General features: G+C 41.5%; 1 protein-coding gene across 1 annotated transcript in view; it reads right to left on the reverse strand.

The window, feature by feature from the left end:
• TMEFF1 (transmembrane protein with EGF like and two follistatin like domains 1) overlaps window positions 1–12,738 on the reverse strand; it is a 255,117-nt gene that overhangs the window by 44,086 nt on the left and 198,293 nt on the right. The window lies entirely within an intron of this gene.

Consider the following 12,738-nt stretch of genomic DNA (forward strand, 5'->3'; position numbering starts at 1 on the left):
ACAGAAACATTGCTTTCCTGGATATCTATTGCTCCTTTGTAGTTGTATCAACTGATTTCTTATTTTTCTTTTTTTTTGGGTCTCTAAATCTGACACTAATATATAAACTAGCTTGTTAGAAAAAGCTGACATTTAAACTTTATTTGGCAGTAACACCATGAGGAACATGTGCTTCTTAATGCTACTGCCTAATAATTAGAGGTTTCCTAGCTAAAGAATTTAGTCATATCAGAAAATGAGAATTCTATTTTAATTGGTGTTCTCTAATTATAGTCACATTCATGTGTAGTTACTTCTTACATAAAATGTTCTTTTCTCTGTGTTCATGTGGATTGATTTTCTGCCAGCTTGTATTAGATTATATGGCATTAATTTCTCATAACTACAGCCCTATTCTTTTTCATAATTAACATCATTAGTAGTACAGAATATAAGATAAGACCGAAGCATCACCCTAATAAGAAATTGATAGAAATGCAGCCTCCTTTTGAAGGCAGAATACATCCTCAGGAGCAATCCATGTACTGCTCCTAGAGACAACTGAATTTTTCGTGTGTGTGGCAACATCACAATTTATCAGTCATGGGACAGGGAAATGCAGATGACCTATGTATGTTCTGATGAAGGGCACCTCAGAAATAAGATCTGAGTCCAGAACTGCAAACACATTTTGGTGACCAAATGGTTTACTTTTCTCTCCAGGGGAAAAAAAAACATTTCAGGGGAAAAAAAAACATTTCAAAAGAAACATGAACCTGGTTAGGATAAAAACCAGTATTTTCCAAACAAGTGGTACAGAACAAAATATTATTAAAAATATGAAGATTTCATAGACACAAAATGTTCAAGGGGCCACAAGTACTGTGGTATTGGGACATACTGTACTTTGAATACATCATCATCTGCCAAATCTTACTCATCACATGACAGTGATTCACTATATACCACATGCTCCCCGTATACTACACTGACCTAAATTTCTGTTCATTGATTTCAAAGCATTATATGAAAACATGTTTTATATATCAAGTGTACATATTTTTTCACAGCCTGCTTGCCTTTTTTAACCATTTGAAGACCATATCTCCTTCAGCCAAAAACATACATTGAAATCAAACACTTTTTTGTAATGTTAAGCAGGCAATATAACAATAGAAATACAAAAATAAATGACATAAGCTTTATCTAGTTGTATTTAAATCCAGATTCATGCAGTTGGTTCAATAAAGGATATCACCACTAGCATAAACGTGCCTCTCATACCATTCCTGGATCCTCACAGCTATACCATCACTCTAAAACTACTACTACATTAAATAAAGCTTTTAAAAAAGTGGTTATTTTACTCTCTCTTTTTTTTCCTATGATAAATTTCACTCCCAGTAACTCCATTAAAGGGACAGTATCAAACTAAAGTGAAGAATATGTATATGTGTGTGTGTATGTATATATATCTGTATGCATATGTATATGTACACACACATTTATAGATCAACAATGTTATATAGTAGCCTGTGCTTCAGTTCACACTGCTATTTTTTGTGATTCTTGCAACCTTGTTTTTTCTACTTTTCAAATGTGTTTTCTCTATTTTGTTACTTTGTAAAAGACTCAGTAACAGAAAAACTGATTACAGACACAGCAAAACTGATTATAGCAGATGCTGTCAAATACACATAAAATAAATGTAATACTAGAGAAAAAGATTTTTTCTCTCAGACATTTTTGTGCTACCTACAACATTTAAGCTCTAACTTGTTCTGCCCCCTTAAATCCCTCCCTCCCCCCACCAAAGCATAAGACGAGAGTAAGAAGCCCACTTATCCTATGCTGGGCTTCTCAAATCTTAGGTCTAAATCATGGGCGGGCAATTATTTTGGGCAGAGGGGCTCTTACTGAGTTTCAGCAAGCCATCGAGGGCTGCAGCTCAGGGCAGATTAATATTTATTTTCTTCTGAATTTTTTAGGAGCCCTGTGGGCCGGATAGAATGGCCTGGCGGGCCACATCTGTCCCTGGGCTGCATTTTGCCCACCCCTCATCTAGATGCACATTAAATCCTCCCTTGAACAGATGTGCTTGGACTGTGTAGACTCTACATTTTACTACTTGGTCAGCATGGGTGCTTCTACACATGCAATTAGAATGTAGCAATAAACTCCAGTGCAGTTTGTGGCAGAGTTTATTGCTCCCAGGGGCAGTGTTTATACATGTGCTGGGGACTGCAGCATGTTGAGCCAGAGTAGAGCAGGCTGGTAGGAGGTCCGGGGGGGGAGGGGAGGAGGAAGGGGGGTGAAAATCAGCCTGCCAGCAGGGGGCTGTTCCACCCTGGCTCAACATGCTGTGGAGGGGCTGGCTGGGGCACGAGGGTGCTGCAATCTGGGGCTAGCAGCAGGCAGCCCCTGTACTGTATCACCCTCATGCCCCCACCCAGTCTCGGTCACTATCTACACATGTTTTTCAGCGCACAAAACTACTCTGCTGTAGACTAATGCTTGTCCCAGACAGTACTATCTTACAGCAGAGTTAATTAATGTACTGCATCCTAATCTGGGTGCATGTGTAGATAGTGACACTTTACTGTGGAACTAATTAGTCAGCTCCACAGTAAAGCACACATGTAGACGTACCCCACAGGAACTACTGAGCAGCTAGTAGGAATAACTTGTCAGACTGCTTCAGCGGAAACAACAGGTGGCAAGGATCAGAGACAATGCCCTGCAGGCCAGCAGGCAAGACTTGCATAGCCCTATGATAGACTACAAAGTATGTTTGATCCTTATATGAAAACACCAAGAATATGGGGAACAAGCAAGATGAACTGGACATCCTAATGTGTAAAGAATAGTATGACTTAACTGTTTTCACAGAAACCTGATGGACAGCTTCCATAACTGCAATATCAACTTTGAAGGGTATGCCTTGTTTCAGAAGGGTAGGCTTTGGAAAAAAAAAGGAGTTGGTGCTTTAATTGACAAGACTACATGTGCTTGTTTCCAGGTCCAGGAAAGGGAAAAAAAATCCCACCATCAACGAATCTGAGTGTAAATAAAGAATGGAGAAGAACAATAATGATACTGTGGCAGGGGTCTATTTTAGACAATGAAATGAGAAAAAGAAGTGGAGGAGGCATTCTTCAAGCTAGTAAGTAAAATAATCAAAACATAGAGTAGTATTAATGGGGAATTTAAATTGCCTGATACTTGCTGGAAGAATAATACTACTTAAGATGAAAGTTCTTAACCTGTATAGAAGACAACATTCTGTTTCAGAAAGTTCAGGATACAACCATAAGATCATCTACCTTGGATCTTACTCTGAGCAATAAGAAAGAATTGTTTGAAAACATGAAAGTGGTAGGAAACTTGGGAGGAATGATTATGATATGACAGAACTAAAAATTCTAAGAAGGGAAAGGCATGATAATAGCAAAAACAAAGACACAAAAATCTGGAAAGCAAAGGCAAAGTAAGAGATGGGCTGGGGTGAGATAGGATGGGATGTTAAAGATAAGAAGAAGGGGTTCTATAAATGTGTCACACAGAAAAGGAAGATTAGGGAAACTGTAGGTATACTGCTTATTAGTGAATGTGATCTGTTAATGGAAGGTACAAAGGCACAACTGTCCAACGATTACTTTGCACTTAGTCTTCATGCTAAAACCAAACTGTGACCAAAAAGCTACTTAAATTAAGACAGGCATAGGAGAAGGTCTGAAGAGTGAGATAAATAACGAGCATGTAATAAAGCTCTTGACAAATTTAAATGAAAGTAAGTCATGAGGCCTGACAAAATTTATGCCAGGGTGCTGAAAGAATTGGCTGAAAAAATCTCAGAGCCCTTGGCAACAATATTTGCAAAGTCATGGATGACAGGCAAAGTCCCAGAAGACTGAAGGGAGATGGATCAAAATTCTATTACCCTTTATGCATGGAAATGGCAATTTTTAGTGGCATAAACAGCATTTTGGCACTTACAAACAATATACAATTCTATTACTTCCGCACTGTAGACACAAAAGGTACTGCACATGCTTAGCAGGTTACATACTGGCTGGATTGCTATGACGTTATGCATACAAGTATGCTAGGTGTAAGTCACAGCGTGCTGCTGGACAAAGAATGAGTAAGAGGAGGGAGTGGGGCCAGGAATAAAGTAACAAACTAGAGGGTTTGCAGTTCAATGAGATGACCCACTGAGCTGGTTGCTACTCTAGAAGTGAGAAGCCCTTGGTTCTAGCCTGGAGACTTGTTTTAATGGGGCAGAAATTTTCCCATTACTCTTCCTCTGTTTAATCCAGTGACTATTAGATGCAAGAGGTAGTGGCTCAGGTTCAAAGGCAGGTGGGAGAAGAATCATTGTAATGCCTTACCAGCCACAGCCCAGTCATTTAAACCCTAATGCAGGTTCAGAACTGCCTCTGGATGAGTGGGGGCTAGAGCTTGGGTCTCTTGCTTTCCACATAGGTGCCCTAAGCGCTCCTCTGTTGGGTGTTAATGCATCAATCACTTCTTCTCTTGTTTTTTTTTTCAGAACTCATCCTCAGGTATGTGCAGATCTAGCCACCAGCTTGGGCAGGGGGAGGGGCAGCTGTATGATCACACTGGCAGCAATGGCAGCTGGAATTTGCCACTGCCCCAATGTGTCACTGCTGCCTCAGGTGCCCAGATGGAAATGACCACTCCCCCCATGTGTTGCCACTGTCCCACACACCCAGCTGCCCTGTTATGCCTCTGCCTTTAGGTCTAATGCTGTTTAACATTTGTATTAATTAGGGAGTTGTAGGAGAGTTTCCTGATCAAGTCTGCAGAGGACACAAAACTGAGAGGGCCTGCAAACATTTTGGAGGTTAGTATTAGAATTGAAAAGGATCTTAATGCCTGAGCAGTAGACAACAAAGAGAAATTCAACAAAGACAAAAGTAAGATGCTACACCTAAGCAGAAGCAACCAAATACACAAATACAGAATGGAAGATAACTGGCTAGACAGTAATATTGCTGGGAAGGATCTGAGGTTCCAGTGGATCACAGACTTAACCTGACTCAGCAAACATGATACAGTCTTAAAAACAACACACAGGCTGCAGTAGCAGATGTATTTTACATAAAACATGGGAAAGGACTTGAACTCTGCTGAGCAGGGGCCAGGACTTAGCTGGTGTATTGTATACAGTTCTGGACTCCAGATTTTAAAGAGGATGTGGAGAAACTGGAGAGGATTCAGGGGCAAACAGCAAAGATGACTTGCTAGATGACACACTGGAGGGCAGGGAGCGAATTCAGGCAGATTTGGACAGACTGGGGAAGTGGACGGATCAGAAGAGGATGCAATTTAACAAGGGTAAATGCAAGGTTCTGCACCTGGGGAGAAAGAATCTCCAACACATCTATAGACTGGGGGGTACCATTCTGAGTACCACAACAGTGGAAAGAGATCTCGGGGTCCTGCTTGACGCAAAAATGAATGTGAGTCACCAGTGTGACGAGGTAATAAGCAAAGCTAACCACACTCTTTCTTGCATCAGCAGCAACACGAGCAGGCCTAAGGAGGTGATACTCCCCCTCTATGCGGCATTGGTGAGGCTGCAGATGGAGTACTGTATCCAGTTTTGGGCGCGGCACTTCAAAAGGAATGTGGATAATCTTGAGAGGGTTCAAAGGAGGGCTACTTGTAAGGTTAAGGGCCTGCAGGTAAGACCCTCTGAAGACAGACTGAGGGATCTGAATCTCTTCAGCCTCCGTGAGAGAAGGCTGAGAGCCGATCTTGTGGCTGCCTAGAAACTCATCAGGGGGCTCAGCAGGGAATAGGGGACACACTGTTTACCAGGGCGTCCTTCGGGGTTACCAGAAATAATGGCCACAAACTGAAGGAGAATAGATTTAAATTGGACATAAGGAAAAAAAATTCTTTATTGCAAGAGTTGCCAAAATATGGAATGGGCTTCCAAGGGAGGTGGTGCTTTCCCTTACCTTGGAAGTGTTCAACAGGAGATTAAACAGGCATCTGGCTAGGGTTACTTAACCCCAGCACTCAAAAAAATGTCCTGCCTGGAGGACCCGATAATCTACTAGGTTCCTTCCAACCAACTCTAGAAATCTACGAATCTATCTATGATAAAGGGTTAGACATGCTAACCATACAAGGAAATAACATATAATAACCACTGACAGTGGGTGTAGACCAGGGATGGGCAATTATTTTGGGCAGAGGGCCGCTTACTGAGTTTTGGCAAGCCATCGAAGGCTACATGACAGGCAGCCCAGGGCAGATAAATATTAATTTTCTACATTTTTTAGGGGCCCCGTGAGCTGGATAGAATGGCCTGGCAGGCTGTATCTGGCCCCCGGGCTGCATTTTGCCCACCCCGGTGTAGACTTTTTACATAATAAATACGATCAAGTCATGGTCACCTGAACTTAAGAAACACTAAGGGCTCCTACAGTCCTGTGTGGAGTCTGCTCTAATGTGCCGTAAATCCAGCGCTTCAGAGCAGACTCAATTAATTGAGTCTGCCGGAGCACAGAAATTGACGCGCTCCAGCAGCCTTCTGCATCACGTGTATCAGTGTCCCTGCGCATCTCTGCGCTGAAAAAATGGTGGCAGGGTGCTTTGAAATAAAACACGTTCAATGAGCTTTGGCTCAAAGTGCCCTGCTGCCATTTTTTCATTGTGAGGATGCATGGAGATGCTGATACACATGACACATAGGCACTTTTAATTAGTGCAGCTCACTAATTAAAGCACCCAGTGCTGCATCCCAGAGCACATATAAAAATGCCTTAGGTTTTAGTTCTGCAATGAATTCCTGTCCTGAACCTCATCCAGTGAGATGAGGTTTAATAAAGAATTCCCATGTGTGCTCGATGCCACATTCTGAGTTACAAAAATGTCAGTTATAATTTTAGGCATTCCTTTTTAGAACTGGCAGAATGATGTTCTAGTACTCAGCATCATAACATTTTAGCAGGAGTAGCATGAGACCTTTAGCATGTCACTCAGATCAAGGCTCAGAGTAAAAATGTAGCTTCTTTTCCCCACATAATATACGAGGTAAATAAATACTGTTAGATAAATAATGATCTCCAATGTGATTTGGGAAACTTAACTAGCATCCCATTCTACTCTTTAACCGTTAAAGCACTGATCCATAAGCAGTCAAAACCATTTGCTTCGCAGCTGTCAGTGACTCAGAAATAGGCAATGCCATTTCTGACACAGTGCCATTCCCCCTCCTCTTTTGCCCATTCAGTCCTTCCTAAATGAGTTATAGGTACTGATTTTTTTAAACATTCCAATCATGTGAAACGTTTAGCAGATTTCAGTAATACAAACTGGGTCAAATATTTGCTCATAAATGAGCAATCCCAGTTCCTCCTGGTTATTATCCAGGCTGCTAACTATGTTGCAGAATAAACAGAATTTATTTTCCACAAGTTTTAATATCTTAATTAATTTATTCACAACATCATAATGGTGTGCTGAAAAAGTCCCTATTTGCTCCTTTTTTCATCTTCCTCTTCTGTTGTGGGTCACATCAAATTGACACCATTTTCCCAAAAGGAAGAAGGCACCAGAGAGGTACTGGGACTCTGAGATATCTCGTTGAATCACAAAGCCTACAAGGGCCTCTCCTGGGAGGGGGCAGCTAACAGACTTATCCCTTGTCTGGAGTTATGCCTGATGTCACAATCCAGACCTATGGAAATGAAATATAAATCATAGCTCCAGAGTGCAGCAATGAGGATTTGTGGTTTTAGGGTGGCCAGTCCATATGTAGCTTTTTAGCAGAGCTTCTTCCTCCCCAGGAAAGCCAAAGAACAGAATCCCTTATGTTCAGAATGTGGGGTATACTCCAGATATACTCCCTCCTGGGAACAACTTATCTGAGAGGAGGTGAAAAGTATGTGAGACCATGAATATGCAAAGTATGCATGCTGACTACATTGTATGGCGCACTTCAAGAGTTTTTTAGACCGGGTCTCCACAGCAGAGCCAGGCAGCTTAAAAAATGCTTCCTAGTGCAGCACAGCTCCACAACCTACAGGTTGAGACTAAAAGTTACCATCTAAGAACTTCTCTTTCTGAATGATTACAAAGGTAAGTTGTATGCTATTTTGTACTTCGTCTTCTTTCATTTACATATAAATAACAGTTGGCCAGATTCTATTCCACCTCTTGGGCATTTGAATGGACTTAAGCACCTATTTCTGATCCTATTGTAACCTGCTTGAGTCCCTGAAAAACCTTAACTCAAAAATGTGGTTGGTTCTCCTTCCTTAAGAGGAAGATAACTCAAGCACTTAAATTCATTTAAAGGCCCAAAGGGTGGGATAGCATATGCCCTAGTAGATTTACCTCCATTTTTCAGGGTACAAGCTCTTGCTAAAGCTTGATGCTTCTGCTTGCTTATATATTCAAGCAATGGCTCCTGTTTTTTGTCAAAGTTTTCAGCCAAGTTAGGATCAGAGTCTTTCTCTTCAACCTAGAGCCCAAACCTTGCTGATGAAACATTTACCTCAGGTAACAGTGCAATTTTAACACTGTCCCAGCAGGGATGCCAGCCTCAAACACAATTGAGAGTAGAGTCTTAAGATGCATTCTGTTCACAGGGCCAAGTGCTTGAGGAAAGTTAAGGGTGGCAGTGGCATTGTAACAGAACTATAGTAAGGATATGCTATCTGTTTTGCATAGTAGTTGGTTTCTGGGTATAGGAGTTGAAGATAAGTACTGTTAGATGTTTTTATTTCTCTCTTTTAGTGATTTTTATATTCAGTATATTTATATTCAGGTTACAGGCATGGGGCAAGGTCCATGAACTCTAGAATGATATATAGCACCTTATATGCACTAGGCAATGGCAAGGAATAAAACTTCAAAAGCTGAAGATCTCATTCTCCAATTTACAGTCTGTGTTAAGAATGTCTGTGCTTGTTACTAGCTGTCTGCAGGCTGAGGGTGAAAAGTATGCTGCTAAACAAGAAAAGGCAATCATCTTGTTAAAGTCAAGAGCCACAATGCTTTACACAACAGAAAAGCTTAAAGAACTAAACCATGAGATGAACTCATATAAGTAAAATATCTTAGCTGAAGCTAGATAGCCAAGCACTAGTGAACTAAAAACCTATGTGGCATAATGATCAGGAAGAAAATCATGGAAAAGGAATATGGCTTTCTTGTGCACTATGAGGCTATAAAAAAAGGATTCGTTGTTGCTTAGTGGGCACATCTATATGTGCCCCTGACTGCCCAGTTGTTACTTTGCAGTTATTTAGTACTTGCTTTAGCTTGTTTTTGCATAACTTGCTTTTGTATTACTGTGCAATCCTGGTGGCTCATGGGTCATTTCCATACCTACTGTGCCAAAGTTACATCACAGTAGCAACAAGTAACATCACTGTAGCTAATCACTACAGTGACGCAGCATCTCATGTAGTTGCGCCCAGTATCTAGGAGGTTCTTTTCTATCCCAGTGGCTGCAAAATCTCAAAACTTTACTATTTCATAAATATGTGCACCTACACTGGACTATAATGATAAAGATACTGAAACTTTCTACCAAATACTGGAAACAATTTTTAAAAAAAATCAAGGAAGGATATACTTAGCTAGGAAGGGAAATTGGCATGCCCATGATAAAGAAGATATTTGTGATGATTGGGAGAATACAGCTGAAAAATTCGGATGGAGTAAAACTAAGGAGTGTGGAGTAAAACTCAAACTTCTTGAGTTTACACGTCTGAATAGTTTCATTCTTACAAGAACTTTGCATCTCTACAAACCTGCAAGAATTATATATTTGCATACCTAGGAAGTTTGATTCTGTAAGCAAACAGAATACATCTTTATGCCCAAATGCTAGGGAAGGGCTATAAATACATACAAGACTTGTACCTTTCCCTGAGTGGATACTGGAAGGGATCATGATTGGGTGATGATGATATTTTAGTTAAGGCTGAGGAGGATACAAGAGAAATAAGTATCATCTCAGTAAGCCTCAAGATCCATAGATTGAAGAAAATTTACAAGGCATAATAGGAGAAAAATGTGTCCCTTTCATCTGCTTAGCTGTTGTTTTAGAGATCACCCGTGGCCTTACTGAAAAACTTAACTGATATTGTTGTAAAAGTCTCAGTAAGGCAAAGGCAAATCCAACAGGGCATGAGTTACCGAAGTTATGGGGCAGAATTCTACATCCTTTGGTGTATATAATGGCAGTTTTGTAGTTGGGTATGTGGTTTCCACATTGTAGATGAAGTCAATTCACTACATGTTTGTAATTACCCAAAACACTATGCAAATGTTTAGAAAACGGCCATTTAGACACACAAAGGAAAGCTGAATTTTACCCAGAGAACTGGGTAAAATGAAACAACAAGAAAACAAAACCCAACAAAAAAATTAAACTGAAACAGCAAAAAGGGGGAAAAAACTGACACAAAAAGGTAGAGGAGTAAAAGTTAGTGAATAGAGAAGTAAAAATTAAAGTGCACATCGGCAAAATAAAACTGGATACATAACCAATGCTGGAGTCGCTAAGAAAATATTTTAACAGCAACACTAAGATAACCTTTTAAGTCATGAGAAAGCTAAAGGAATCAAAGGCTAAAACAATAAAAATGAAGATCAAGGATGGATGACAACTCACTGAGACTAACATATTCATAACATCTGATGAAGTAGGCTGTAGCCTAGTGAAAGCTCATGCATCTCTGGTTGAGTTAGCCTATAAGGTGCTGCCTTCCCTTGGCTTCTGCCAAAGAAAGGAAAGAATATATTGAATAATAGAATATGTTGAATCCAGAATAATGTTGAAGAGTTATACATTTACAAACCTAATGCCAAATGTTTCTATCAACCTTATCAGCAGGGATCCAGGTTTTCCATTCATTGCAAAAAACTGTGGATTTTCTCCTTTAACGGAGAAAAACACAAATTTTGCCCTTTAAAGGACAAAAATGTGGGAAACCACGGGTTTCCCCTTGCAGGCTGGCAGAGTTCCAGTACCTTACATTTAAAGAGATATCTTTCTTTTCCCACAATCCTCAGGGGAGCACTATATGCCCCAACAGCAGGAAAGCATACATGAAGGGGCTTCCATCAGCTGCCCTAAGCAGCTCTTGTCCTCACTAGAAGCTGACCCTTACCAGAGGCACACCAAGGAAATAAAAGGCATCCTGTGAAAGCAGGGGAGAAAGTGTTGGGAGTTGCCAATGCATGTCTGGAATGGAGAAACAGTCATGACCCCCCTCTCCATCCCCTACTCCACAGAAAGACACTAGTGAACAGTCTGGGAAGCATCCCAATTGAGGAGATCCCACTAGGGAAAGCCTCCCCCACATTTAGTGGCCCATAAGTTATGGTTCTACTAACTGATCCCAGGACCCAGCAGGGGATGGTGGAGAACAATCCTGGATCCTTTCCTATCTTGGAACACTAGGTGTTATTGTTGCTTTCAAGGACCTTTTATCTCCTACCATAACATAGCTCGAATATGCACATGGCTATTCAGTATGTAACCCTAGCCACGGTGCTACCCATGGCCACATCTGGATTCATGGTCCTGGGGTGTCAAATAGCCTCGGTCAACCTCCCAGCCCCTAAGACTGGGGCCACCTTTCCGTGGAGAGCTTTCTTGTGGTTTCCCCACACACAGGAGTACATGCAGTCTAACTATTTACACAGTTTATTATTTACAAAACAGTCAGTATATGAATGAGGTTAATGGCAGAGAAGGCTATCAATAATTTAATTGTCGAAGGCAGATATCAATGAACTAAAACACTGTAAAAACTGAATCAAAGACACCCTCAGTACAATTCCCCAGCTTAAACCTTGAGACTCCAGTGAATTTCAGCAGGAGCACACAGGGTTAATTCAAACATCAGCTCTCCTTCACCCTGGCAGCACAATAACCATGGCTAGTGCTGCTGCTTCAGAAAGTCCTGCTCTCTGCTAGAGCCTGCAAGGGGAAGACCAGCTCTCCTCTGCTCCAGCTGTCTGTGGTATCTGCAAAGAAACACACACTGTCCCCGCTTCCCAAAAGCACCTTTCTCCAGTTCCCAGACACGGCCCCTTGTGCTGATAACTGGAACAACCCTGGTTTGATCACCCACCTGGCCCCAGGCTGGTTCTTAGCTATCTCTTCCCAGAGCCTTCCCAGACCAGCACCCTGCCCTCCTAGGCAAGTCTACCTTACCACCCTTTTTCCTCCACACGGGTCCCTTTGCCTCACAGAGGGAAACAGGATACCAGGTTATCTTCTCCCCATCACTAAGGGCAGTCCACTTCACAGGCAGGCTGCAGGGTGGTTCCTCCCTGAGCTCTGTGGTCCTGGGCTCCTTCCCTTCTCCGAGCCTGGCTGAGTCCCCAGGGCTGAGTTCTCTCCCCTCTCCGTCCTCAGGAGACAATCAAAAACATGCATATGCTCCTGCAAACAGCAACTTTCTGTAAACTTTCTCACTCTGCTTTGCAGGGATCCTGAGCTCTGCTGTCAATCCAGTAGCAGCTGTTACAAGTATAAAGTTGTCAGAGCCTTTATTCATACTATTGGCACTATCCTTACTACCACTAGCTCACAGAAGGGATATAGGGCAGTGTCAAACACAAATTCAAAGTGCATTTCTGTTCCATGTTGCACTCACATTGATGTGCTGTAGCTGAGAAGGTCCAGAAAATGTAAAAGAACCAAAGGCATTTCTCACATACATTCCCTGGACCATCACAGCTACAACAACAATC

Source organism: Crocodylus siamensis, chromosome 3 (genome assembly GCF_052110815.1).
Source record: "Crocodylus siamensis isolate JL-2025a chromosome 3, ASM5211081v1, whole genome shotgun sequence".
Lineage (NCBI taxonomy): Eukaryota > Metazoa > Chordata > Crocodylia > Crocodylidae > Crocodylus > Crocodylus siamensis.